At 41.2% G+C, this 10,345-nt stretch overlaps 1 protein-coding gene across 1 annotated transcript in view; it reads left to right on the plus strand.

Moving 5' to 3' along the window:
- Window positions 1–6,139: 6,139 nt before the first annotated feature.
- The window catches only part of SHOC2 (SHOC2 leucine rich repeat scaffold protein), a 70,691-nt gene continuing 66,485 nt past the window's right edge, over window positions 6,140–10,345 (plus strand). The window contains exon 1 of the mRNA XM_024756056.1: window positions 6,140–6,159. The gene's annotated coding sequence lies outside the window, so the exon portion shown is untranslated. The remainder of the gene's footprint in view (window positions 6,160–10,345) is intronic.

Here is a 10,345-nt window from a genome sequence, read left to right on the forward strand (position 1 = left end):
AGGTATTTTTTAATTTCCTCTTTGATTTTTTCAGTGATCACTTCGTTATTAAGTAGTGTACTGTTTAGCCTCCATGTGTTTGTATTTTTTACAGATCTTGTCCTGTAATTAATATCTAGTCTCATAGCATTGTGGTTGGAAAATATATTTGATACAATTTCAGTTTTGTTAAATTTATCAAGGCTTGATTTGTGACCCAAGATACGATCTATCCTGGAGAATGTTCCATGAGCACAATGTTTCTAAGCAAGAAAAATGTGTATTCTGTTGTTTTTGGATGGAGTGTCCTATAAGTATCAATTAAGTCCATCTTGTTTAATGTATCATTTAAAGCTTGTGTTTCTTATAGTCTTGCTAGTTGTTTGGCATAGGGTGTCCAGCACTGTAGCTTGCTGGTCGTTGAGTGAAGCTGGGTGCTGGTGTTGAGATGGAGATCTCTGGGAGATTTTCGCCCTTTGATATTATGTGGAGCTGGGAGGTCTCTTGTGGACCAATGTCCTGAAGTTGGCTCTCCCACCTCAGAGGCACAGCACTGACTCCTGGCTGCAGCACCAAGAGCCTTTCATCCACATGGCTCAGAATAAAAGGGAGAAAAAGTAGAAAGAAAGAATTAGTAGAAAGAAAGAAAGGAAGGAAGGAAAGAAGGAGGGAGGGAGGAAGGAGGAAAGGAAGGAAAGAAAGAAGATAAATAAAATACAGTAAGATAAAATATAATAAAGTCGTTAAAATAAAAAATAATTATTAAGAAAAAAATTAAAAGAAAAAAAAAACGGACGGATAGAACCGTAGGACAAACAGTGGAAGCAAAGCTATACAGACAAAATCTCACACAGAAGTATACACATACATACTCACAAAAAGAGGAAAAGGGGAAAAAAATCTTAAATCTTGCTCTCAAAGTCCACCTCCTTAATTTGGTATGATTTGCTGTCTATTCATGTATTCCACAGATGCAGGGTACATCCAGTTGATTGTGGAGCTTTAATCCGCTGCTTCTGAGGCTGCTGGGAGAGATTTCCCTTTCTCTTCTTTGTTCTCACAGCTCCCAGGGGCTCAGCTTTGGATTTGGCCCCGCCTCTGCGTGTAGGTCGCCGGAGGACGTCTGTTCTTCGCTCAGACAGGACGGGGTTAAAAGAGCAGCTGCTTCGGGCACTCTGGCTCACTCAGGCCAGTGGCGGGGAGGGAGGGGCATGGAGTGCGGGGTGAGCCTGCGGCGGCAGAGGCCAGCGTGACGTTGCACCAGCCTGAGGCGCGCCGTGCGTTCTCCCGGGGAAGTTGTCCCTGGATCCCGGGACCCTGGCAGTGGTGGGCTGCACAGGCTCCCCGGAAGGGGGGTGTGGATAGTGACCTGTGCTTGCACCCAGGCTTCTTGGTGGTGGCAGCAGCAGCAGCTTTAGCGTCTCACGCCTGTATCTGGGGTCTGCGCTGATAGCCGCGGCTCGCGCCCGTCTCTGGAGCTCCTTTAAGCAGCGCTCCCAGTCCCCTCTCACGCACCAGGAAACAGAGGGAAGAAAAAATCTCTTGCCTCTTCGGCAGGTCCAGACCTTTCCCCGGACTCCCTCCTGGCCAGCCACGGTGCACTAATCCCCTGTAGGCTGTGTTCACGCCGCCAACCTCAGTCCTCTCCCTGCGCTCGGACCCTGAAGCCCGAGCCTCAGCTCCCAGCCCCGCCCGCCCCGGCGGGTGAGCAGACAAGCCTCTCGGGCTGGTGAGTGCCGGTCGGCTCCGATCCTCTGTGCGGGAATCTCTCCGCTTTGTCCTCTGCACCCCTGTTGCTGCGTTCTCTTCCGCAGCTCCGAAGCTTTCCCCCTCCACCACCCGCAGTCTCCGCCCGCAAAGGGGCTTCCTAGCGTGTGGAAACCTTTCCTCCTTCACAGCTCCCTCCCACTGGTGCCGGTCCCGTCCCTATCCATTTGTCTCTGTTTATTCTTTCTTCTTTTGCCCTACACAGGCACGTGGGGGAGTTTCTTGCCTTTTGGGAGGTCTGAGGTCTTCTGCCAGCATTCAGTAGGTGTTCTGTAGGAGTTGTTCCACGAGTAGATGTATTTCTGGTGTATTTGTGGGGAGGAAGGTGATCTCTGCGTCTTACTCTTCTGCCATCTTCCCCTCGTCTCTAATGTTCCTTATTAAATATAATTTATATTCACTGCTAGTGTTGGAGGGCCTCCTGCAGAGGCGGGAGGTGGCTCTGTTTCACCATGGGGACAAGGACACTGGCAGCAGAAGTTCTGGGAAGTACTCCTTGGCATGAGCCCTCCCAGAGTCTGAATGGGATTGTTTCTTGAATTACTCTGTCTGATCTTTCATTGTTAGTGTATAGCAATGCAACAGATATCTGTATATTAGTTTTGTAACCTGTAACTTTACCAGATTCATTGATGAGCTCCAGTAGCTTTCTGGTAGCATCTTTAGGATTTTCGATGTGTAGTATCATGTCATCTGCAAACAGTGAGAGTTTTAACTGCTTTTCCAATTTGGATACCTTTTTTTTCCTCTGATTGCTGTAGCTAGGATTTCCTAAACAGTGTTGAATAGAAGTGGTGAGAGTGGACATCCTTGTCTTATTCCTGATCTTAGAGGAAATGCTTTTAGCCTTTCACCGTTGAGTATGATGTTATCTGTAGGTTTGTCATATATGGCCTTTATTATGTTGAGGTATGTTCCCCCTATGCCCACTTTCTGGAGAGTTTTTATCATAAACGGGTGCTAAAGTTTGTCAAAAGCTTTTTCCTGCATCTGTTGAGATGATCATATGGTTTTTATTCTTCAATTTGTTCATGTGGTGTATCACACTGATTGATTTGCAGATGTTGAAAAACCCCTGCATCCCTGGGGTAAATCCCATTTCATCTTGTTGTATGATCCTTTTAATATATTGTTGGATTTGGATTGCTAGTATTTTGTTGAGGATATTTGCATCTGTGTTCATCAGTGATATTGGCCTACAATTTTTTGTTCATGTGATATCTTTGGTTTTGGTATCAGGGTGACGGTGGCATCATAGAATGAATTTGGGAGTTTTCGTTCCTCGGAACAGTTTCAGAAGGATAAGTGTTAGCTCTCCTCTAAGTGTTTGATAGAATTCACCTGTGAAGCTATCAGGTCCTGGACTTCGTTTGTTGGAAGTTTTTAAATCACAGTTTTCAATTTCTATGCTTGTGATTGGTCTGTTCATATTTTTTATTTCTTCCTGGTTCGGTCTTGGGAGATTGTACCTTTCTAAGAAGTTGTCCATTTCTTTCAGGTTGTCCATTTTATTGGCATACAGTTGCTTGTAGTAGTCTCTTATGGTCCTTTGCATTTCTGTGGTGTCAGTTGTAACTTATTATTCATTTTTCAATTTTATTGATTTGAGTCCTTTTCCTTTTTTATTCTTGATGAGTCTGGCTAAAGGTTTATCAATTTTGTTTTTCTTTTCAAAGAACCAGCTTTTAGTTTCATTGATCTTTACTATTGTTTTCTTTGTCTCTATTTCATTTGTTTCTGCTCTGTCTTTATGATTTCTTCTAGTAACTTCAGGTTTTGATGTTCTTTCTCTAGTTGCTTTAGGTATAAGTTTATGTTGTTAATTTGAGATTTTTCATGTTTCCTGAGGTAAGATTTTATTGCTATAAACTCCCCTCTTAGAACTGCTTTTGCTGCATCCCATAGGTTTTGGATTGTTGTGCTTTTGTTTTCATTTGTCTCTAGGTATTTTTTGATTTCTTCAGTGATCCATCGGTTGTTTAGTTGCATGTTGTTTAGCCACCACATGTTTGTGCTTTTTACATATTTTTCTTATAGTTTATTTCTAATCTCATAGCATTGAGGTTGGAAAAGGTGCTTGATATGATTTCAATTTTCTTAAATTTACTGAGGCTTGCTTTTTGTGGCCCAGCATGTGGTCAGTCCTGGAGGATGTTCCATGTGCACAGGAGAAGAACGTGTATTCTGTGGCATTTGGATAGAATGCTCTTCTATAAATATCAATTAAGTCCATGTGGTCTGATGTGTCATTTAAGGCCTGTGTTTCCTTATTTGATTTTCTGCCTGCATGATCTGTCCATTGATGGAAGTGGGTTGTTGAAGTCCCCCACTATTGTTGTGTTACTGTTGGTTTCTCCCTTTTTGGCTGTTAGTATTTGCCTTATTGAGGTGCTCCTATGTTGGGTGCATATATATTTACAATTGTTATATCTTGTTGTTGGACTGATCTCTTGATCATTATGTAGTATCCTTGTTTGTCTCTTTAACAGTCTTTATTTTAAAGTCTATTTTGTCTGAAATGAGTATTGCTATTCCAGCTTTCTTTTGATTTCCATTTGCATATAGTACCTTCTTCCATCCCCTCACTTTCAGTCTGTATGTGTCCCTAGGTCTGAAGTGGATCTCTTGTAGACAGTATATATACAGGTCTTGTTTTTGTATCTATTCTTTGTCTTTTGGGTGGAGCATTTAATTCGTTTACATTAAAGGTAATTATTGATATGTATGTTCCTATTGCCATATTCTTAATTGTTTTGGGTTTGTTTTTGTAGGTCTTTTTTCTTCCTTTCTTCTTTTTTCTGTGGTACACGGGCCCCTCACTGTTGTGGCCCCTCCCGCTGTGGAGCACAGGCTCTGGACGCGCAGGCCCAGCGGCCACGGCCCACGGGCCCAGCCGCTCCGCGGCACGTGAGATCCTCCCAGACCAGGGCGCGAATCCCTGTCCCCTGCATCAGCAGGCGGACTCTCAACCACCACGCCACCAGGGAAACCCCTTCCTTTCCTCTTTTGTTTTCTTCTCTTGTGGTTTGATGACCATCTTTAGTGTTGTGTTTGGGTGGCTTTTTCTCCTTTTGTGTGTGTATCTGTTGTAGTTTTGCGGTTTGCTGTTTCCATGAGGTTTTGATATAGCAGTCTGTATATGTACAAGGTTTGCTAAAGTTGCTGGACTCTTCCTGCCTAGAGAAGTTCCTCTAGCATTTATTGCAAAGCTGGTCTGGTAATGCTGAATTTTCTTAGTTTTTGCTTGTCTATAAAGCTTTTGATTTCTCTGTCAAATCTGAATGAGAGCCTTGCTACATAGAGTATTCTTGGTTGTAGCTTCTTCCCTTTCATCACTTTAAATATATTGTACCACTCCCTTCAGCCCTGCAGAGTTTATGCTGAGAAATCAGCTGATAACCTTATGGGAATTCCCTTGTGTGTTACTTGTTTTTCCCCTGTTGCTTTTAATATATTTTGTCTTTAATTTTTGTCATTTAGATTACTATGTGTCTTGGCATGTTCCTCCTTGGGTTTATCCTGCCTGGTACTGTCTGTGCTTCCTGGACTTGGGTGACTGTTTCCTTCCCCATATTAGAGAGGTTTTCAGCTGTTATGTCTTCAAATATATTTTCAGGTCCTTTCTCTCACTCTTCTCCTTCTGGGACCCCTATAATGTAAATGTTGGTGTGTTTTAATGTTGTCCCAGAGGTCTCTTAGATATTCTTCATTTCTTTTCATTGTTTTTTCTTTATTCTGTTCAGCAGTAGTGAATTCCACCATTTTGTCTTCCAGGTCACTTTTCCGTTCTTCTGCCTCAGTTATTCTGCTATTGATTCCTTCTAGTGTACTTTTCATTAATGTCTTCAAATATATTTTCAGGTCCTTTCTCTCACTCTTCTCCTTCTGGGACCCCTATAATGTAAATGTTGGTGTGTTTTAATGTTGTCCCAGAGGTCTCTTAGATATTCTTCATTTCTTTTCATTGTTTTTTCTTTATTCTGTTCAGCAGTGATTTCTACCATTGTGTCTTCCAGGTCACTTAGCCATTTTTCTGCCTCAGTTATTCTGCTATTGATACCTTCTAGTGTATTTTTCACTTCAGTTACTGTGTTGTTCATCTGTTCTTTTGTTCTTTTAGGTCTTTGTTAAACATTTCTTGCATCTTCTTGATCCTTGCCTTCATTTTTTTCCCAAGCTTCTGGATCATCTTCACTATCATTATTCTGAATTCTTTTTCTGGAAGGTTGCCTGTCTCCACTTCACTTAGTTGTTTTTCTGGGGTTTTATCTTGTTCCTTCAGGTGGGACATATTCCTCTGCTGTTTCATTTTGTCTAATTTTCTATGATTGTGGTTTTTGTTCCCCAGGCTGCAGGATTGTAGTTCTTCTTGCTTCTGCTGTGTGCCCTCTGGTGGATGAAGCTATCTAAGAGGTTTGTGCAAGCTTCCTGACTGGGAGGAAGGGGTGGTGGGTGGAGCTGGGTCTTGTCCCTCTGGTGGGTAGGGCTGTGTTCAGTAAAACTTTAACCCACTTGTCTGCTGATGGGTGTGGCTGGGTTCCCTCCCTGTTGGTTGTTTGGCCTGAGGCGACCCAGCACTGGTGCCTACAGGCTGTTTGGTGGGGCTCATGGTGGCCTCCGGGAGGTGAGGGTCTCAAGCCAATGAGTACTTCCCAGAACTACTGCTGCCAGTGTCTTTGTCCCCACAGTGAGCCACAGCCACCCTCTGCCTCTGCAGGAGATCCTCCAGTACTAGCAGTTAGGTCTGGCCCAGTCTCTTAAGAGGTCACTGCTTTTTTCCCCTGGGTCCTGGTTCACACGAGACTTTGTGTGTGCCCTCCAGGAGTGGAGTTTCTGTTTTCCCCAGTCCTGTGGAAGTCCTGTGATCAAATCCTGCTGGTCTTCAAAGCCAGATTCTCTGACGGGGACTCCTCCTGTTGCCAGACCCCCAGGCAACTGGGAAGCCTGACGTGGGGCTCAGATCTTTCACTCCAGTGGGAGAACTTCTGTAGAATAATTGTTTTCCAGTTTGTGGGTTGCCCACCCATGGGTATGGGATTTGATTTCATCACAGTTGCACCCCTCCTACTGTCTTGTTGTGGCTTACTCTTTGTCTTTGGATGTAGGGTATCTTTTTTGGTAGGTTCTAGCATTTTTTTTGTGGATGGTTGTTCAACAGTTAGTTGTGATTCTGGTGTTCTCATAAAAAAGGGTGAGTGCACATCCTTCTACTCTGCCATCTTGAGCTAATTCTGGAAGGAATTTTCTGTTTTTTGTCTTTTTGTTTTTATTGTTTACCATCTCTTCTGAGATCTGTTTCTGTTGCTTCCTTTAGGTGTAGTGATTTATTTTTCCATTGGGTAGTATAACCTTGCCGCAGTGGCTCCTTGTGCAAATATAGAAGTTTTCATACTGTAAATACCTAGAAGTAGAATTGATAGATCAAATGGGTTTACCTGGACATTTTCTAATTCATCAGATTTTTGCCAAGTTACTCTCCAAAGTTGTTTTGACAATTGATACTTTTACCAGCAGAGTGTGAGTTCTCACAGCTCCACTTTCTCCCATGTTGGTTTTAGCAGACTTTTTCACCTGCTAACCTGATGGCAGTTATAGCTTTTCATATTTCTCTAATTACTAGTGCTATTGAGTATTTAATGGACTTTTAAATATCTCCTGTGAGTTGCCTGCCCACTTCTTAGTGCAGTATTTGCCTTTTCTTAGAAATCTGCTATGTTTTCTAGACTCAAATCCTTTTTTAGAAATGAGTTACAAAGATCTGTTCCTAGTCTGTAGCATGTTCTTTTGTTTCTATTATTTCTAATTAACATTTTAAAAGTTGTTAAGTGTTCACAAACTTAGAAGTTTGGAGTTCAGTAAAATAACCTGTTTTTTCCAAATTAATTGAGAGTAAGGTGTTCATCTGATGCTCCATCATCTCTGAGTATTTTAGCAGCAGTTCTCTATCCTTTTGGCCTAAGAACAACTTTACAGTCTTAAAAAATTATTTGGAACTTCAGAACTTATTTATATAAGGGTTATATTTACTCATATTTACTATATTAGAAATTTAAATTAAGGAATTTAAAAATTAAGACTCCGGACGCGCAGGCCCAGCGGCCATGGCCCACGGACCCAGCCGCTCTGCGGCACGTGGGATCCTCCCACACCGGGGCACGAACCCGCGTCCTCTGCATCAGCAGGCGGACTCCCAACCACTGCACCACCAGGGAAGCCCAAAAAAATTAATTTTTAAAAGACATATTACATGTAATATAAACTTTTATGAAAATTAATTACTTTTCAAAACAGGTGGATTTGTTTCACATTTTTTGCAAATTTCCTTAATGTCTTCTTTAACAGATAATGGCTGAATTCTCATAATTGTTTCAATCAGTTGCAATATGTTATTTTGGCTGAAGAATATGAAGAAAATCAGTCCTCAAACATATATGTAGTTGGAATATTTTAATATCCTTTTCAGATAATTGAAGATATTCAATGATAACTGGTTTAAAATGGCAGTGATAAATAACTTCTTGAAGATTAACTGCAATGTAGAATTTAAACCTATATTAATGAACTTTTCCCCCCTAACTTTTTATTTAGAAATAATGATAGACTCATAGGAAGTTGCAAAAATAACACTTCACTTAGCATCCCTTAATGTTAGCATCTTATATAATTGGAGTACAATATGAAAACCAGGAGATTGACATTGATACTATACGGGACTATAAGACCATATTCGGTTTTTTGCCTTTTTTTTAGGTGTTTTTGTGTGTGTCTATGATTCTGCATGTTTTTATCCCACGTATAGGTTCACAGTTAAGATATGGAATGGTTTTATCACCTCAGAGGAACTCTCCCTCCCTACCTTGTCCTTATCCCCTGAAAATTCCTGTTCCATTCTCCATCTGTATAGTTTCATCAGTTCAAAAAATGTTGCATAAATTGAATTATAAAGTATATAAACTTTTCAGATTGACCTTTTCATTAAACTTAATAGCCTTGAGATCCAGCCAGGTTGTTGCATATATCAGTAGCTCATTCCTTTTTTGGCTGAGTGGTGTTACCTTGTGTGAATGTACCAGAGTTTAACCATTCACTCACCAAAGGACATTTGGATTGATTCCTTTTTTGGGTGGGTGGGGGGATTACAAATAAATGGTATGAACATTGGTGTACAGGGTTTTTAAAAAAATATATTATTTATTTATTTATTTGGCTGTGCAGGGTCTTAGTTGCAGCACGCCGGTTCTTCGTTGCTCTGTGCAGGATCTTCGTTGCTGCGTGCAGGATCTTTAGTTGCGGCACGCAAGATATTTAGTTGCGGCATGTGGAATCTTTAGTTGCAGCACGTGAGATGTTTAGTTGTGGCATGTGGGATCTTTTAGTTGCGGCACGTGGGATCTTTTAGTTGCGGCACGTGGGATCTAGTTCCCTGACCAGAGATTGAACCCAGGCCCCCTGCATTGGGAGCGCGGAGTATTTATTTATATTTTTGGTTGCATTTGGTCTTTGTTGCTGCGTGCGGGCTTTCTCTGGTTGCAGTGAGCTGGGGCTACGCTTCATTGAGGTGCACGGGCTTCTCATTGCGGTGGCTTTTCTTGTTGAGCATGGGCTCTAGGCGCGCGGGCTCAGTAGTTGTGGTGCTTAGGCTTAGTTGCTTCTGCGGCATGTGGGATCTTTCCAGACCAGGGCTCGAACCCATGTCCCCTGCATTGGCAGGCAGATTCTTAAACACTGGGGAGTGCAGAGTCTTAATCACTGGACCGCCAGGGAAGTCCCAGTGTACAGGTTTTTTGTGTGAGCACAAGTTTTCATTTTTCTGAGGTAAATGCCAAAGAGTAAAATGCTGGATTATATGGTAGGTATATGTACCATATACATATTAGTTATAAGTTATAACTAATTAGTTATAAGTAATCACTAAACTATTTTTTCAGAATTTTTGTATTCACCTCTGTTTTACCTTCCCACCAGCAGTATATAAGATATTTGGCTTCTCTGCATTCTTGTCCGCATTTAATTTACTAATTTTTATTTATTTAAGGTGCTCTGACAGAGTGTAGTAATATTTCATTGTGGTTTTAATTTTCATTTCCCTAATAGCTAATGATGTTGAACATCTTACTTGTGCTATTTGCCATATGTATCTGCTCTTTGGTGAAATGTTTACATCTCTCTTTTGCCCATTTTCCAGTTGGGTTGTTTTTTTAATGTTGAGTTTTGAGAGTTCCTTATGTGTTTAGATGTAAGACCTTTGTTGAATATGAGGTTTTCAAATATTTTCTCCCATAGCTTGTCTTTCCATCCTCTTAACAGGGTCTTTTGCAGTGCAAAATTTTTAATTTTTAATGAAGTTCAGTTTATTAATCTTTTTCTTTTATGGGTTGTACTTTTGTTGTCATGCCTGTGAGATCTTCACCTGGCTCTAGGTCCCAAAGATTTTCTCATTTCTTTACTTCTCCAAGTTTTATAGGTTTACATTTTATATCTAAAAAAATCATAATTTTGAGTTCGCTTTTATTTAATTAATTTTAAATTAATTGAATTAATTTTTGTACAGTGTGAGATTTAGATTGAGGTTCTTTTTTTATTTTTCTCCTCCCTCCCT

Source organism: Neophocaena asiaeorientalis, unplaced genomic scaffold (assembly GCF_003031525.2).
Source record: "Neophocaena asiaeorientalis asiaeorientalis breed wild unplaced genomic scaffold, Neophocaena_asiaeorientalis_V1.1 scaffold85, whole genome shotgun sequence".
NCBI classification, from domain to species: Eukaryota; Metazoa; Chordata; class Mammalia; order Artiodactyla; family Phocoenidae; genus Neophocaena; species Neophocaena asiaeorientalis.